Source organism: Atractosteus spatula, chromosome 9, assembly GCF_055471065.1.
Source record: "Atractosteus spatula isolate fAtrSpa1 chromosome 9, fAtrSpa1.hap1, whole genome shotgun sequence".
NCBI lineage: Eukaryota > Metazoa > Chordata > Actinopteri > Semionotiformes > Lepisosteidae > Atractosteus > Atractosteus spatula.
The window spans coordinates 38,061,342-38,081,585 of record NC_142714.1 but is presented as its reverse complement, the minus strand read 5'-3'; positions in this window follow the sequence as shown (position 1 = coordinate 38,081,585).

Below are 20,244 nucleotides of genomic sequence, written 5' to 3'. Positions count from 1 at the left end.
AGAGTAGCATGTTTTACAGTAACTAGGAGCACTTAAAATAATAATCATTAGTGCCTATAAATAGTATTATATAAGTTCTAGTACAGAAAATAAAGATAACTATTTATAGACCATTAACAAAACTCTTTCAAATGTCCCTCAAAAAAGGGTAGATAGATAAGGTCCCCTTTTCAGGCCATAAAGGTCCATGGGGGAACAGGGGACAAGGACCACCATTTTTCCTCAACCATCCAACACTGGAAATGGAGGTGATGTGGTCAGCATCACACTCTGGCCAGCCTATTACCTCAGTACTCATTTGGAAAGCAGGCTGAGTGGACCTGGGAGCTGTCTGGAAGGAATCAGAGCAAGCTACATCACTTGCCCCTACCTGGAATTGAACCCAGGACCTTTGCCGTCTGAGCTACCACAGCTCCCTCAAAAAGGGGACAATACCCATTATACCTAGACTACTAGTGTTTTAATGTTCCTAAAATGTGAGAAAACTGAATCAAGCAGCTATACAGCAGAACATAAATCTTACTTTTGTTACATATTTATAATATTATACTATAACTACAGCTAAGCTACAAGATCATTTGTAGATTAACAAAATAATGAACATGAGAGACAGACTATCACTGAAAATGACTAGCAATAAATGTTCAAAGCTTGATATTTTAAGAACACGGTGTATTTCATTACACAAAAGGTTGGGAGTTGTAAAGCTGATACCCTGGGTCCTTTCAAGAAAAGAACAATTGGATGAATCCTTTAGATCAGTCACCTACTATCAAGCAATCATGCTAGATGGGCTGAATGGCCTCTATTCATTTGCAACATTTCTTATGTTCTAAGTGTCATCTATGCAAGGGGGCAGATAAACTAGAACAGCGGTTTGATGTAAACTGGCACTGAAACAAATTCTTGGTGGCTTAAGGTTACACTGCTGTTATTGAGAAGGATAAACATTAGGACACGTGGTTTTCTACATATTGTATAGGTTACCAGAAGCCATCTCAAACAATGGTCCTTAATTCATTTGTTAGTAGTTTTAACAGTTTCTTAAAATATTAAATGTTGTTAAACATTTTTAAAAGCCATTTCTCTGAGCATTTTCATGGTAAATTATTCTGCTCAATTATTCCAACTGTTCAATAAAAATGAGTACTGTGCCTTATTAAGAAGTTTAAGATATTTGAGTGAAATATCAGTAGTGTTTTCAAGATCAAAGAACAGCAGGTTAGCCCCTAAGCATGTCTTCCAGCAGCTCATTTTCAAGTCTCCATATCAATTCTTCCAAAAGTAACACTAGAGTAGTTAGCTTTTAAAACCAAGTCCTCTCTGCTTACTTCTGTAGGTTAAAGCTGTTGCAGACACAGACAAATGGTTATGATTTGACCACTACTTTAAATATTTGTGTATTACTTTTTTATTATATGATTTGTGTGTTACTTTAAAATAACTACAATGACCCCAGTTAAGAGCCAAAGGTGGTATTTCCTTATTACTGAACATTCAACACAACAGTAGATATTTATTAAATGATCTATTGTGACAATAAATTTACTGTTTTCTAAATTTCAGGAGGGCTGTACAGATTGGTACATTGTACAGGTACATTGCTGCCTCACAGTGCTAGTGCCATGTGTTCAATTCCTGGGGTGTTATGTGTGTGAAGTTTGTATTGTTTTCCCTGTTTTCATATGCAATGTTCTCTAGTTACTCCAGCTTCATCCAACAGGCCAAAGACATACTGTCTGGTTAATTTACTTCTGGGATACCCAACCTAGTGTGAGTGTGTGCCTGTCTGTGTTTGTGTCTGTGTGTAACCTATGATAGCGTGGTGTCCCGCCCAGCGTTTATCCCTCCTTGCACCTTGCTTGCTGAGACAGACTTCAACTCCCCCACGAGGTTGTATTGGATCAAATGGTTAGAAAATGGATAGATGGATACATTTCAGGAGAATAGTGTTCATGAGGCTGGGAAAAACAAAATCACCCTAAAAAAATTCTGTGTTCACTTATTATAACAAACTTCACTTACTATGAAACTATGTAGGATTTTCATAATTGGATAGTAAATAATTTAACAACATCACTTTATGCCTTCCCTTTTATAAGGAGGAATTTAATTTTGATGTTCCAATTTCATCTCTTACAATGTAGACATTGACCAATAATGAAAAACATATGGTGTCTCAGACAGCTTGTAACATGCTTTGCTTTTACTGGATGTGAACTACAGGAATATACAGTATATCTTAATGTGTCATAAGAAAAGTCCTGTACAGCGTCCTCCAAAAGTATTAGGATGGTGACATTTCAGGGATTTTCATTAGGTGCAGTAATAATATTTTTATGGAAAAAAAGTCATGACTGTACAACTAAACAAGTATTAAAAATAAAATAAGGTAAATTCAGTTCTACCCAGTAGTCAATCAAACCGATAGTTAAATTGCGGTATTGCAAAGGAACAAAAGCACTGTGAAAATTGACAGAGGTCTTTTTTTGCTCAGGTGTTTGCTGTCGGGTAATTGGGCTCCTAAAAGACCTGTGAACTATCAACCTGCCTCATATTATTTTCAGCATTTGGAGTCCGTAGTCTAAAGTCAAAAAGAAAATCAAAGAATTTTCTCTTTAAAAAGCAGGCAACTGTAAAGCTAAAGAAAATCTCAATCAAAACCAGACCACAGAAATCAGGCATACAAAATCAACAATTTGGAATATACTGAGGAAAACAAGAAACTAGGAATATATTAACCAATTAGTCGAGACAGGGATGGCCAAGAAAAGCATCTGCATTTGATGACAAAAACATAGCTGTCAATGAAACCTCTGCAACAACAAGAGTGAATTAACTAACACATGCTAGAGTGCAGGGGTGAGAGTATAAATTTCAGTTTGCCGAAGACTCAGACTCTTCTGTTTATAGCAGAATTGGAAACACTACATCAAAAGATATAAACCTTTCATTAGCAAAAAGAACAGAAAATCCAGAATATAATTTGCTTGGAAGTAAACTAATTAGCCGGAACAGTTTTGACTTTTTTGTAGTTTTATGGTCAGATTAGAACAAGATAAACCTTTACCCAAGGTGATGGAAAGGTCAAGGAATATCACCTCATCTGTGAAGCTTGGAAGTTATGGCCTGGGCATGCTGAACTCTGCAAATGGGCTAATTTGTCTGTACTAATTATTTAACTAATAATGGCAGCAGCAGAATGCATTCTGAGATTTACAGAAGCATTTTGTGCCTTATGTTGTAATGATCAGACATGATAACTACTACCCAGATTTCAGTAAAATAAAGGATATGCAAGAATTACAGGAGAAAGCCTGTAAAATTACAACTGTATTGTAAGTCTTGTGATTGGAAGAGATAAAGACAAGGAAAGGATACAAAGATAACAAAAGAACTACAAATTTAAAGAAAGCAATCATCATCTTAAAAGATTGTATATAGATTTGTTTCAGTACACACTGGTTATTTTTATACACACGTAAGTGCACCTTATTCTTTTTCCAGCTTTGTAAAAATTTGTAGAAAATTTTCATTTTTTCCAGTATGTTTCCTCTTGATATCAAAAGAAGTTCAAAACAAGCAAATTGTCTTTTTCTTCAACCAGATAGCAAATGCCAACAAAATATGTAAAACGGCACATCTTCCAGGTGTTTATTCCTTGAGAATCCTGAGCAATTTGCTGTTTCTGTATTGGGTCAGTTGATAAAAGTTGAAATAAAAACAAATACTAGACAGGGTGGATGAACCACAAAGTACAGTAAGAAAATGATCATTTAACATTAAAAATCTTTAAAAAACATATACAAAAAAGTATCTTCACAATTTCAACCACCCCACAAGGCCTCTGGCAACCAGACAACCCACCCTTTTAAAGGGGCTGACTGATTTATTATTAAAGAATGATCCGACACAAACAGCCAGTGCAACCAAGGAGCTCATCAAGAAAAAAAGTGGAAAATCTCAGACTGGTCAAAGTAAATCTCCAGATTTAAATCCAATGGTGCTTGCATTTTACATTATATTTCATATTTGATTGTTGAAATGTTAAATTTGTGTACCTTTGTATTACAGTCACACAAGGATGTGTTTGCTTTCACACAGCTTTTTTTAACATGAAAAGCTGATCAAATAACCCACCTTTTAGGTTTCTAACGGCTTTATCCAATACAGAGTCGTAGGGAAGCCGGAACCCATCCAGGCAAGCAACAGCCGCAAGGCAGGATACACCTGGATAGGACACCAGCTCATCGCAGGGCACACACAGACAAAACATGCACACAGTCACACCAGGTCAATATTCTCAGAAGTCAGCCAACATGTCTTTGCACTGTGGGAGATAATCCACTTGAACACAGGGAGAACATAAAAACTTCATGCACATAGCTCCCCAGATCAGAAAGTGAACCCAGAGCCTCAGTGCTGTGAGACATTAATGCTAACCACTGCACCACCACGCCACCGCCTGATCAAATTATGTCTACTAAATTTATAAATGGAATGTCTAGGAGTACAAAATGCATGACTTTGATATCCCTGTTTAACATTTGTCCTGAGCTGCTGAATTCAGTGAATATTGTAAAACATAAATTAAAAGAGACGATTGTCCATTTCAGTCATGCTAGTTTGACTGTTTAATTGATTATTTCATCATCTGGTGTGTTTAAAATGGGCACACAAACTTGAAACGTTATAGGAGAAAGCTTTATCAGCAATATATTAAGCGAGTGATTATCATACATTTTGTATTATGTGGAGTGCTTTCACACAGCAAGCCTCTAAGTGTGATTCACTGGAAATGTAATATTTTTTCATATAATTAATTTACAGTATACACCATAGATTTTAAATTATTTGTTAACAGGTTTAAAGGATTAAAATACATTATTAGTATTCTAGAAAGGTCATTTTTTAAATAGTGTTAAGTAGAAGTTAGATTTATACTGTACTTAGTACCAGTTATTCACAGTAGAAGTAAAAAATCAGTGGGATGGATGATGTTGTTTCTCTGACAGTTTTATTCTTGGCATTGTGAGATAGGTCACATCTAATGTCGTCCTTCACAGTAAGCCAGTTTGAGGATTTTGCCTTTAGCACTGAAGTATAAAAAGTCAGAGCACATACTGGAGGGAATGCCTGTATTGATCTAGACTTTTTCAACGATCAAGATTTGGGAAATCAATCAACAGTAAGGGAAACAGGGGAGAGGGAATCATTAGGGAACTTTGGTCATACAGTACTATGGTTTGCTTTGCAGTATTAACTTAATTATCTTAAAACTTGCTTCATTTAATCAAGGAATACTTTTTTAACAAAATATTATATTTTCTCAAAGTTTGTTTTATTTCATAAATCTGTTTAATGATATACTGTATGTTAGCAAAATTATTTGGCTTTTCCTACTGTTTCTCTAGGATTCTGAAGTCCACAGTAATCTGCAAATATTTTGGAGTTTAGGAAGTGGACTATAAACCTAGTGCAGTTGAAAACCACTTTTCCTGAGAGATCTCTCATTTTGTAAAACACTGGTTTCCGGAATATAAAGCAGCACTCAAGCAGGTCAGGAAGCCATTGTAAAATAATGTAGCCAACTGAGAACACTTAAGTCTGCCTCTGCATAGCCATTTACTAAAAATCTCGAGAATTGGAATCAGAAGAGGCTGGTAATTCATGATGATTGCACATTAATGGTAATAATCTGCAACGTTTTATAGGTTTTGCAGAAGGTAAATGCAAGGAAAAGGAAGTGTTATTTAGATCAGTGTTATCCATAAAAAAGTAGGCTTGTCAGAGATGCACAGAACATTCGCAGTTCAATAGAGTCCTATCTTTTCTCAAAAGTTTCCAGAATTTTAGTGCAGATTTTGCCTGAGTTAAAACATATGTTGGGATGTGTTCAAGTCTGGGATGGAATCCTAGGGTAACTGGATAACACATATATTGAATAATCCAAATCCTTTTAGAGGTAAAGAGTATTGTGTTTTAATTCAACTTTAAACTTTATTCTTCTTGTTGCTAGATACATTCGCTTAAGAAAACAAGATTTGCAATTACCTTCTTGTGCAATGATTATTATAGTGTTAAGTTTAAATCTGTTTTTTGTAAGATGTAATATTAAAAGGGTTATGGACTTATTATAGAGTCTATGAATAATGAATAATACTGTTGTAACAATGTTACGTGTGGGAATGTGATAATATCCTTTGTCCTAAGGAGACTCATAGTGTTAGATAATGTAATAGAGCAAATCTCTCAAATGAGAACTGTCACCTAATATACAGTGGTGTGAAAAAGTGTTTGCCCCCTTCCTGATTTCTTATTTTTTTGAATGTTTGTCACACTGAAATGTTTCAGATCATCAAACAAATTGAAATATTAGACAAAGATAACACAAGTAAACACAAAATGCAGTTTTTAAATGAAGGTTTTTATTATTAAGGGAAAAAAAAAATCCAAACCTACATGGCCCTGTGTGAAAAAGTGATTGCCCCCTAAACCTAATAACTGGTTGGGCCACCCTTAGCAGCAACAACTGCAATCAAGCGTTTGCGATAACTGGCAATGAGTCTTTTACAGCGCTGTGGAGGAATTTTGGCCCACTCATCTTTGCAGAATTGTTGTAATTCAGCCACATTGGAGGGTTTTCGAGCCTTAACCGCTTTTTTAAGGTCATGCCACAACATCTCAATTGGATTCAGGTCAGGACTTTGACAAGGCCACTCCAAAGTCTTCATTTTGTTTTTCTTAAGCCATTCAGAGGTGGACTTGCTGGTGTGTTTTGGATCATTGTCCTGCTGCAGAACCCAAGTGCACTTCAACTTGAGGTCACGAACAGATGGCCGGACATTCTCCTTCAGGATTTTTTGGTAAACAGCAGAATTCATGGTTCCATTTACCACATCAAGTCTTCCAGGTCCTGAAGCAGCAAAACAGCCCCAGACCATCACACTACCACCACCATATTACTGTTGGTATGATGTTCCTTTTCTGAAATGCTGTGTTACTTTTACGCCAGATGTAATGGGACACACACCTTCCAAAAAGTTCAACTTTTGTCTCGTCAGTCCACAGAGTATTTTCCCAAAAGTCTTGGGGATCATTAAGATGTTTTCTGGCTAAACTGAGACGAGCCTTTATGTTCTTTTTGCTCAGCAGTGGTTTTCGTCTTGGAACTCTGCCATGCAGGCCATTTTTGCCCAGTCTCTTTCTTATGGTGGAGTCATGAACACTGACCTTAACTGAGGCAAGTGAAGCCTGCAGTTCTTTGGATGTTTTTGTGGGGTTTTTTGTGACCTCTTGGATGAGTCGTCGCTGCGCTCTTGGGGTAATTTTGGTCGGCCGGCCACTCCTGGGAAGGTTCACCACTGTACCATGTTTTCGCCATTTGTGGATAACGGCTCTCACTGTGGTTCGCTGGAGTCCCAAAGCTTTAGAAATGGCTTTATAACCTTTTCCAGACTGATAAATCTCAATTACTCTGTTTCTCATTTGTTCCTGAATTTCTTTGGATCGCGGCATGATGTCTATCTTTTGAGGATCTTTTGGTCTACTTCACTTTGTCAGGCAGGTCCTATTTAAGTGATTTCTTGATTGAGAACAGGTGTGGCAGTAATCAGGCCTGGGTGTGGCTAGAGAAATTGAACTCAGCTTTCCAAAGATGTGATAAACCACAGTTGATTTATGTTTTAACAGGGGGGGCAATCACTTTTTCACACAGGGCCATGTAGGTTTGGATTTTTTTTTTCCCTTAATAATAAAAACCTTCATTTAAAAACTGCATTTTGTGTTTACTTGTGTTATCTTTGTCTAATATTTCAATTTGTTTGATGATCTGAAACATTTCAGTGTGACAAACATGCAAAAAAATAAGAAATCAGGAAGGGGGAAAACACTTTTTCACACCACTGTATGAGGTATCACGCTAGAAAATATTAAGCTTTTGCCTTAACAGGCTATAATGTTACGGGCAGACTAAAAATAACAGTACCAGGGTCAGGTTTTAAATGACACAAGGGTTGTAATACTCTTTTATTTTTCTTTCCTGAAATAAAACACAATCCAAATTTTCTCTGTCAGTCTGAGGTCATCCAAACTTCCTTGAAATTTAGCTCTGTCTTCAGGCTCATTCATCTCTTCCTTCTGTGTACAACTGTCACTCTCCAGACTGGATCACAAAGCTGTTATCTTTCAGGTTCATCCATCTCTTAGCTTTGGCCCTTCTTTTGCTGATGGACTGGGCTGGGCTAACCTCTAGAGTCCTGGTGTGTGTTGTCTCCAGATTTTCCTGTCTGCCTCACACACCTACTGAAAGGGAGCATGTTTTTACAGAGAGGATAGCAGTTGTCAGAATGCACAGCAGTAACAACGATAGCCAAATCCTCTGAGATGGTGATAAGTTGACTGCCTGTCACAACATCATTTTAAGTTTTGGTGACTGTTTTATGTTACATTTTTATTACATGCTTAGAAACATTAAAAACACAATAAATGCAATTAGCTGCAATTCTCATTTGTTGCATTTTAATGCCTCCGTATACATTTCTAAAATGATTATTCCTCCAAGTAGAGTCCTTTATGCGCCAGAAATTGACTTATACTGTTTGAAAATTATGTCCATGTGAAGACTAGCTACTGTGCTTTACATAACTGTAAAACTGTCTTTGTGCTCAGAACAACTCAAAGTTCTTTGCATACAGAAAATATTAAGTAAAAAATAAGTACCTACAGTACACAATAAACCATAACAAATCTATAAAAAATGATAAGTCAATATCATGTATAAATGACAGACAAATGACATGTATAAATGACAGAGTCCTTCTGTCTGTCAAAGAAGAATCGTTTAATTTGTATACACATGGGAGAGCAGCCTGCACTGGCCAGTCTCTCCGAACAGTTATAAAGTTAGTCCTTTTATACAATGTAACAAAAATAATGAACATTTCAGCTTTCTGTAGCACTTAAAACAGGTTTTCCCAAGTGTCTTCATCTGGCAGCTTGAAAGTCTTTTTTTTTTCTTTTCAGGCAGCAGGCATAACCAGTTCTCAACAAAAGCTATTAGACACCAGTCGTTCTCTTTAACGCATCCCCAGCTGATGAGGAAAAAGAAAAATCAATGACTCAGAGACTGTTTATTATAATTAATACCTTTCCGCATCTGGTTTATTTAATCTCTTTGGGGAAAGCATCACATAAAATCAATAAACCAAGAAGTAAGAAGTATTTACTTTAAGCAAATATTCCCATAGGTCTTATCCTTAGAAATTTGTTGGCTTGTTTAACACCGCAAACATTTCTTGAGAAAAACTCAAATTAACTTACTGAAGACCAATGTTCCAGTTGCTTTGGTCTCCTGCAGTTTGAATTTCACCAATGGAAGAGATTCCAACATGTGTATGCTTCCATGTATATATGTTTAATTTAATTAAAACTAAGACAAGGAAGACGTCATCCCATAAGGTACTGAATGTGTACATTTCTGACCCCTTCATTTTATTTTATTAACTTCTTTTAATATTTTATGAAAACACAAGGGATCATTTGTTCTATTGTGTACATTAACCTATACACATACAGTATAATAATGTACTACATATACTGTATATACTGTACACAAATTAGTTCACTTTTAAAGTAATTTCTACACTTACTCTTTCTCATATTTAACTAAGCTTGTCTTTTTCTGTAATTCTTTATGTGAGTATCTTAATTGTTTGTCACCATATGGCAGATCTGTATTTCACTGCTCGACTTATCTCATTGTTAAAATACAATATATACCTCATTAAAGCCTGAGAGATGTGAGCTATTAACATGTACAAAAGAGAAGATGCTTCTTGTACAGAGGAAATGTTTCAAGTGCTGAGAGTTGTTTCTTGAGGGGAATCTTTTCACAAATTAAAAATATTGCACTTGACTCCTCCTGCGACACTTGAATTTCCCTCACATCTGCACTGATGACGAATGGCAGTTTAATGGATATTGTCTCACTTGTTGCATTTGTTTTAAGATCTTCAAAACCATTTTCAAATTACAAAGACTTTTTGAGTGGCAAAAAGGACCTACATGAAATGATATAGTCTCTGAATTAATGTCTTTAAAAATAAATTTGATATTAATACAGTATAGATAATGGCTTAAAACATAAAAATCTAAACAAGGCATTTTGCAGCATTTCATTTCTTTTATATTTGCTAGACATATTTCTCTACAACATTATTTAGTTTTATGTTTCTAATTGTTTTGGATCAAAAACACTTTAAGTATATCAAAAGCACAGCAGTCTTCTGAACCTTCTCCTCTAAAATAAAATCAGCTAGCAGAATATTGGAAAAATTACAGAAATGTGCTAGAATTGTTCAGCTACAATAGATGTTATACAGATAAAAAGCCACATCCTCTGCATATTTTGCATGAAAATGTGATATTGCTTATAATATATTTGGATATTTTATAAGCATTCGTTTTGTATTCCTGAGCCAGCTCCTTAGCAATTTCAAGGTATGGCACAGCCTGCCGCTGTTGGAGAAATATGGCTCAGGCAGTCTGTTTTCCCATCAGAGAAACACACTATTACTTTTGTCCCCTCTGGCAGCGATCTCAATACTGCATGTGGCTTCCCAAATGGATAGATTGCTATGCCTTATGAAGCTTTCCTCATTTTCCACATCAAATGACATGCAATCACAATGTTTAAAATGCACATTTGAAAGAATGAAGAATATGGCATGCTAAAAATGAAGGCTTTGCTCTTCATTCAAATGCATGTGTGCAACCACACTTTACCTTTTAAGTAATAAGGTGTAATATACTAAAAACCGGACATGGCACCACCGGATTATTTAATGGAATAGAAATTAAATTCTCCCATTCTTTCAATATGATACTATACAGCATCATTTAGCATTTCTGTGTTTGTTGTAATAACTTACTAAATAGCCTTTTTTGTTCCCAAGTGGAATGCACACATCAAAGCTCATTATGGTAAATAGGGACAGATTTAACAGATGCATACACAGATTTTAGAGCCAGCAGGGTCTTGCTTATGTGTTGATTTTATTGATTAATTAAAATAGTACCTCATCAATATGCAAGCAAAAACTGATGTGCGGTTGTAAAAAGGTCTTGATGGCCCTCCAACAGAATGATCAACATAGCCACACAGTCAGAAGTGGATTCAAAGATCTTTATCATGGAACATTATCTTATCAAAGCTAAACCCAGATGGCTTTGTTAAAAGTCATTAAATCAATGAGATGACACAGAAATAGCAGACACTTTAAGATCTCATCTTCACCTCATCATTAGACTTCATGACTGCAGATTGCTTGAGGAAACCAGGTTTGAAAAAAAAATGTACTCCATGCTTTGAGTAATAAAAGTAAAATGATAATAGCTACACAGGGTAAAGGATTAAATATACACGTGATGTGTTGTCATTATTTCTCTAAGATCATTCCATTCTTGACTTGTATTAGCATTTTTATGAAACTGTCAATTCGTTATATTGGTTGTTGTCTTACCCTTCAATTGATAACACCTAGTAAGGCCCTCCTTTTTAAATAAATACATGTTTTAAAATGGTTTTAGGTATGGTAGTCTCAATATGTAATTACAGAAAAGCAAAGAAACTACACTCCCTATCCATACATTACAGGTAACTGTTATAACGTATGAGCAATATGTCACCCAAATTAGGTAATTTTGGATGCAAAAGAGGTTAGACTAGACAGCAGCAGAACTTACTTCCACATTGAAAAGAAAAAAAAACAACCCAAAATTTGTCTCTGGAGCCTTCTTAAGGTATGTCACCTTAAGTGAGTTATGAATAAAATTGCTATGCACTTATAAAAAGTGCATACTACAGAATTTTATTTTTGATGTTATATACTGTAGTCCAAAAATACTGGACCAAAATAATAGGTACAACAATTGTTCACAAGCACAGTTTATGTGAATGATCAATGACTTTATAATGTTATTATATTAAATAATGTTATAAATTTATGAAGATCAGAGAAGCCTCAAGATTAGAGAGGATTTGAATGCCTCAAGAGTGTAAAACATTTAGATCTTTTGATAGGTGAATTTAAGCTGCACGTTTTTCAGTATATAATGTTATAAACAGTCATTCAAAAAGATTTAGAAACACACCGATGAAGGATAACCCACTCCCTGAGAGAGTGTAAATCAAAATACAGAATTTCATACAGAAGAGCAAGAATAAGTACATTATGCAGTTCATGTCAGATGAAAAGAAAAAATTTAAATCTCACATACTATTGTAACTCCCAATTGCATGAACACTAAGCTCAGATTCAATCCAAGGAATATAAACAAACCATTTTATTTTTCCAAAGAACTAACTGAAAGAAACAGGAGCCCATACCTGTACCATGACGCTCATTGACTAAAAAAAACTACATTATCTTCTGTGGTTTCTGTCAAGATCCAAAACACACATTGACAACCCCAAAATAATTCACTTCAGGAAATACCCACTGCCCCCTTCATAAACTAGAAAACTATGTTTTTTTTCTGTTTCACTTAGTAATATCTTCTACATGTCAAACAAACTCAATAATAGACTCCAAGAGAAGGATTATGAACAAAGTGAAAACACAGGCTGGAACAAGGAAATAAAATACAATCCAACATCAGTATCTGGCAGTAAAGCAATGAGTTAACTCCATAATATAAACATTGCCTTTCTGAAGCTTTGAGATTAAATTCTCTGCTTCGTGTGCTGTGTCAAAAGGTTTGGATTGGCTTCTGAGAATGACGTTCAGCTGCGTCAGGTACAGCTGGAAACTCCACAGTCCCTGCTGGTGAATAGATTTGTGTCTCAAGGGTGAGCTCAGTATCAGTATAGTGAAGCAGTTTAAAGATGAAGGTAAAAGGCCTGCCCCTGGGTACAGCTGGGCCAACACAAAGCCTTTGTGTCCTCATGACTTAAATAAGCCTCACAAAGGCGTGAGAAGGCCTGAGAACCATCCTGATCCACTCTTAGTCTACAAGGCAACCTAATTTCAGTAATAGTGAAATTCTAATTCTGATGTGAAGGCAGCAGAATATTTTTTGATAAGTATAAGATAAAAATGGCATTTGAAGGTTGGCTGCCAGGGCAAGGGACAAAGCAGAAATAACCAAGTGAGATCCACATGGATTAATGCAGAGTACAAAGCTTAAGAATTCAACCTATCACTTTAACACAAAATGTCAGATTCAGGGTATGCAAAAGGAGATTAAGTTTAAGAAGAGAAGACAGATGCTAAGAGAAACAGATACAACCAATACCTCTAATATAATAAGAAGAACACAAACAACCATAATAATGTTATTATGATTGATGCAGAATGATTTAAGAGATAATCAGTAAAGGTCTTTGGCTTCATTCACTTGATTACAGAAGTGACAGTTTCGTCAAGAGGACAAGACAGTCTGAAATCCCATGACAAAAGGAGTTTCTGCTTTAGTGGTGGTAAAGGAGTTGGAGGAGGAACAAACTCTTATACTGCAACGGAGGCCTGTAATTATGTATGGGATTACTGGGAACTCTGCCTCTCCTTTTCATTATAAACTCCAATAACATTCGTCAGTAAGTGAAGTGATCAAAGAGAGTGATTTCTGCCCTGGTGATTCATCATCAGGAGCTGAGATTTCTGAAATAAGCAGCTGTGTATTACCCTTGTTTGTTGCAGAGGTGGTGAATTTTGGGCTGTCTGCATAGTCCAGCTATGTCCCCAATGATCGCCCTGATCTAAATTTAAAAAGAATATTAAATTTAGAAAAAAACACATTTTTGTTGGCCACTGTAACATCTCCACAGTTAATACCTGTGGTCATCTTCTAAATTGATTGTTATTTTTAAGTTTGCAGTGTTTTTGTTACAAATAAATAAACTGAAATTCTCATTTATAAATAAATTCTCATTCTCATTTCAGTTTATCAATTTCCGTCTCTTGTGCTTTAATGTGCTTTTATGTGCTTAAATATGCACTTTTAAATGCATTAATAAGGTATTTTTCAATAGCATATCCTAGAGCCAACAACCAAAAAACAGTATTTATAAATTAATTTGTTAATCTGAAATGTGAATTTCTCATGCATTGAAACAAGGGTAGCAGTGTACATTGACTCAGATTGAGTTCCTGGACTTCGCAATGTTATTTCTCCTAGCATGTAAATAAGACATGTCCAATACTTAGTACTGCAGTGAACGGAGGTGATAAAGATGTTTGTCCACTAGCCTAAGGGGAACCTTCCACTGTTGCAATAGTCTTTATGTCAAAGTGCCTAGTCAAAGCACTTTGATGAATGCAAATTAAATTCTGTAGGAGTTTTATTCTTACTACTTTCTTGTAAGAACAAATAAATACTAGCCTCTAGTTAGAAGTCTCTATTCCATGTGTTTGTATCAGCACAGAATATTGTCATCCAGAAATGGGTGATATGAAAAACACAAAATCTGACATTGATTACATTTCTCAAAAATGTAACTGCTGAATTGTAATGTGACAGAAAACTCCTGCCCTAATTAAAAATGAAAATGTTTGACCATGATCCTTTCATTATCTTCATTCCATTTTTTGTATAATTAAGATGAATTAATGGGCTGCATGACAGCTTATTGGTTAGCACTGCTGCTTTACAGTGCTTGGGCCCGGAGTTCAATTCCTGACCTGGGGTAATATCTGCTTGTAAGTTTGTATGCTCTCCCCATGTTCAAAGTGTGTTTCCTCTGGTTGCTCTGGTTTCTTCCCACAGTCCAAAGATATGCTAGAAAATTGGCCCTGGTGTGAGTGTGAATCTGTGTAACGATCTGGCATTCTGTCCAGTGTGTATTTCGTCTTGCACCCTTTGCCAACATACAGTATACTCCAGCTTCCACATTACCCTGAACTAACTCAAGTAGTTTGAAAATGGTTGGATGGAAGATTGTTACGATCCCTGCTTCCCGGCAAGGGAGTTCGGTCAGCAGAAGAAGGCGTAGTCCACGTTGAATTAGACAACCTATCAGATCACGTATTCACCACCACACCTCCATCTCATTTTATACTTAAGCACAGTTTTTCCCTACCTCCTCGCTCAGTATTGGTTTTCCATGTGAGCTACTTTGTTGCGCTACACCTCATTCTCCTTTCCTACTTTTTCAGTTTGGAACTGCTTTTCTCTGTTTTGACTACAGTTTTCAGATTACGGCTTGGCTTTCAAAAATACTGTCCCTGGTTACAGACTCTTGGCTTTCTCCTTTGAGCTATGGCTTTTGGATTATGGCTTGGCTATGGAAAACTCTCTCCCTGGTTTCGGACTACTGGCTTTTTCCCTTGAACTATGTTTTTTTGTATTGCGGCTTTGACTCCTCATTCATGCTCTCTGGAGTTAGGATTACTGGCTCCCCCTTTTGACTTGGTTTTTGTATTGCGGAAAAGATCTTTTTCAGAGTTATTTTACAGCTCCTGCAAGTGGGTTCATTTCTTAGTTTCGGTTTTACTGGTCGAATTCGTAACAGAAGATAACATAATATAAAGATCAAGATAGAGAGATATAGTGCATTGTTTGTGGAAGAAATATTTGGAAAAGTAGAAAACCAGATCCAGAGATCCCCCAGGAGGAGCTGGAATCTGTTGCTGGGGACAGGGAAGTCTGGGTTAATCTACTGTACTTGGCTTGCTGCAACCACAACCCTCACCAGGAAAAGCGGAGTGAAAATGGATGGATGGATCCCACATTTAAGACCATTCACTAACTTTAATTTAATAAATGGTAATTAAATAGAAATCAATGCTGATTAACATTAGTTGATATCTGATTGGCCGTGCATGGACATCCCATAGTTTAGAGCTTCTATCATGTTCCTGAGTATTTTTGCAAACTTGTTCATTCAATTTCTCTAAAGGCCTTTATCATCAAAATAATGAGGGATCCCATTCCACCTACATCCAGCCTTGTATATTATGCATACAAAATGAGGAGACACATAGTGATATGTCTGTGCTGTATTTCAAAGTTTGGTTTTAGTCACACTAAACAGGTAGTATCCATTTACAGAGTTAATTATGTAGTTTTATTGAACAAATATATAGATAGAATTACGTACAGCCACTATTAGATTATAGATGAATGATTAAGATGATACAAATTCTTTATAGCAGCACAGCAGTCTAAGTTTTACATTAGCCATTTAAGTTTTACAATTAATTTGGCAATTATATTACCTACATTTTAAATGGAGATCAAAGAAGCTTGATATTTTGAGAAGTTCCTTCAGGTAACAAAATAGCTCACACCATGTAATTATTATGTCTGCTTCACTGTGAAGTGGCTGGGAGTGTTGTAGTTGTTGCTATGTCTGCCCTGCTGTGAAACAGTGTGGCACGGGCCACACCCACACTGTGCACTGATTGGTGAGGAGGTAGGATATGTCGAGCTCCTGGCTGTAGTGAGAAGGTCCAGGATATGTAAACCCTGTTCAGTTTCTCCTCAGTCATCTGGCATTAATTCATTCTCTATACACCACCTTGTGTTTCCCAATGTTCCTGCTCTTCTGCTTCCCTGTTTCCCAACACTCCCACGCTCTGCCTTTGAAGCCTGGTCAGTTGCTGTGCTTTCCAGACACAGTATTGAACTCTTGGAACTCTGTGGATGCATTGCATGGCTCAATCCCTCGCGTGCCTCTCTAGTTTACCCAGACAGTGTGCTCAGTAAGGACGCTAGAAGAAAAAGCACGTCCTGCTCAGCCAGGTTCCTGGTCCCCCTTAGACTGCCCTGATGATGTGTGTCCTATCCTGCCCGTCTCCAAGTGCAGACCAACCAGCCCTGCTCCTCCCATGCTTAAACCTCCTTCCCCATCCTTCCCTAGGAAGCTGGGTTTATTCTGCAGTGTACTGGCCTTTAACCCTGGACTGTGATGCCTTGGAGGTATAACACCTCCATTCCCACTTTAATCTTCCTGGTGGGCTGTGTGTGGTAACAGTAATTTCATCAAACAAATGGTATCCGGATCTTGATATTTGAGTTAAAATTGTCAAAATTGGCTGTCTGGGAATTTGATCAGTATAAACATAAATTCAAATAGACATGATTTTAATTAATACAAGAATACAATTATGCCCTACTTGAATATTGAAGATTGTATGGTAACTGTCTGGATGGTTGAAAGCAATCTGTGTGTCTATGACAGAATTTGCCTGGAGAATTAGATGCTCTATTTTAACTATCAGCAGACTAGACCACAGAAACCAGGAAACCAGATCTGTGAGGGGGGAGTCATATCCTGGAAGGTAAAACATCGTGACAGCATTCCAGTAATGTTATCCATCTGTATAGTCATTTTCAGACTGCAGGGGCTACAGCATGAGAAGTTACTGGAAAGAATAACATACGCATCAGCAAACTATCTGAATATACTCATGCCAAGCAAGCCACAGACATCACTATTGTATAGCAATTCATGGCTATGTCACACCTTCCCAAGCCCAGTAACAATCAATTGTTCACTTACTGCAGATCACAATCTGTGACATCAAAACCAGGCCATATTCAAGGAAAGAAAATTAAAATATTTATATAATCTTTTGTAATGTACATGATGTAGTAGTTATTTTTTTAATATGACACATAACCTAATTATGCACTAATTGTTACCTTATATGAAACAGCTATTACATAAAGTAAATATTTGAAAAATATTTGTATAATTAGAAAGCTCTTTCAAAAGACCTGTTGACATTGGCTGTGGAAGATGGTGAAAAAATTATTGGTATAGTTATTGGTAGTTATTGGTTATTGGTAAGTATTGTATTTTCTGACATAATTTGAAATATGACAAATAAGAAAAGGGTATATGAAGACTACTCATCAGTCATTCACTGTTTATGAACACTATCTGAAAGACATAGTATAATATGCTGCACAATGTTTAAGGAACATGTAAAAATGTTTTGTAATGATTTTATGTAAAACAATGAAATGTAACTTTACTGCAAAGTTCTCAGTTCATATGCATTCATCTTAAATGAAAATGTACAGTGCCAAGACAGAGTTTGTGGTTCACCAGTTTAACTGGTTATTGGAATTACAATTTCTATTTACCAACTCAATGTTTTAAAACACAATGGTGAAAGTAGAAACATATCAAATAATTAAGAATCAGTGTTTCTGAATTAATAAATGAACCCCTAGTTAATTAGCACAATGAATGGGGTAATTGGAGTCTTGTGGATAAATGAGTAAATGGACAGAAACTTTGTTTGTTCTTCATAAGTTAGTGGAAACATGTCATGCCATGACCAAAACAGATTTCAGTGGTCCTCAGAAAAAGAATAGTTTAAGTTCATTGATCTGGAGATACTTACAAAACTATTTGTTGACTGTATCCAGGAATGATTATCCTGCCAAGATAAACCAGGAAAATCAACCAGGAAGTCCCAAATAACCCCAGAATAACATCTAAGGATTTCCAGACAGCTCTCACTGTGTATTCATGCCTTACCCATCAGAAAGAGACTGAATGCAAATCATTTTCATGGGAAGATAGCAGGTAAGAAACCACAACTTTCTAAAAAGAAATTGCCACCAGTCTTAGGTTCACCAAAGAGCAACAGCACGATTATGAAATTACTGGAAGAATTTTCTCTGAACAAGTCAAAAGTTCAATGTTTTAGCCACAATAAGAAATGTGGTGAAAACCAAACACTACCTTAAAATCAGTATCCAGAAATCAACCCATACCAGTTTAATGGTTTTGGGCTGCTTTTCTGCCTCAGGATCTGGTCGACTTCATTAATGGAACCCGGAACGGTATCGGTAAATTCTAGAGAAGAACATCAGGCAAGACAATGACCTTAAACATACATACAGATCTACAACAGAATGGCTGACGAAAAAAATCAATTTTGTTACGGTCAAATCAAAGTCAGTAACAAAATTACATTGACATGCTACGGCACAACCTACTGTAAAATGAGGTATTCATGTAAGAAAGCCCTTGAAAATCATTGACTTGATGCAGTTCTATAAGGAAACATGTTACAAAAGTACTAAAAGCCAGTGCAGCAGTCTGATTAGCAGATACAGGACATCTAGTTGAAACCATAGCTGCTCAAGGAAGTGCCACCAGCAACTGTTAATTAGAGGTACTTGAATTATTTGTTCTCTGGTACAGCTTTAGAGAAAAGAGTAATACTGTAAGTCAAACACACTAGGTTAAACAAATATTTATCAATAATGACTATAAACACACAACACAAACACACAACATACAAGTCATGCAAATAAGGCATCCCAGAGCCCTACTCATCCTGACCAAACAGAAAACATACACATCTATGTGATTGTTCTTTACTTTTTTTTAATTTCTAATTTGTATTTATTATTTAATATTTTATGTGTTGTAGAGTATTTCTGCTTCATCAGTGTTCTCTTGCTGTACTGAAAGCAAATTCCAGAAACTATTGCTATGTGGCAATAAAGAATAAAGACAAAGATACCTATTCACATGAAGATATTTATTTTTGGATTATTCTGTTGAGTATGTAGTATAAATATATGTTTTAGGAGGTGATCTTCATCTTTTACTGAACCCCTCACAAAGATCTAATGTATTACATCTTAACTCTACACTCAGAAGCCTTTTCACCTAATGCAAGACTTGGTCATACATAAAGCCATTCTCTTCTTAATGAGCAAAACACAAAGCACCTAAAAACAGTCTATGTTACTTTGATCTATACTATGTACTTCAGTGCTGGTTATTATTATGCAGCAGCTATAAATAAAAACCACAATGAATGCAGTTATTGTTGAAATCACCTGGAGAAAGATAAAGCAATCTATGTCTTATTTTTATTGTATTTAAGCAGCAGTTTGGAAGAAATTTATCTTTTAGATTATGTTCCTCATAAAATTTACTTACAATTTAATAAAATATTTAAAATTCATAGTACTCCTGAGTGGGCTCAATTTGACCACAAGCTATTGTGCTCTTTCTATACGATATCTATATTTTTAATAAACTCTTGTATCACTAATTTTTGGTTTAGAGCTAGAGGGTTTAGAATATCACCTGGGGCTGAAAGGGTTAATTTTGGATTTAGGAATACAGTTGCCTTCGTTCTCATACATGAAGACTGCTGTCTATTCTTGAGGCCTAAAGGAAAAAACAAAGCTAAAGGCTATGTATTAAAAAAGAGAGAGGGGAGGTTTACATTTCAAGCTTTGAATACAACATCAATCCTCCAGTTT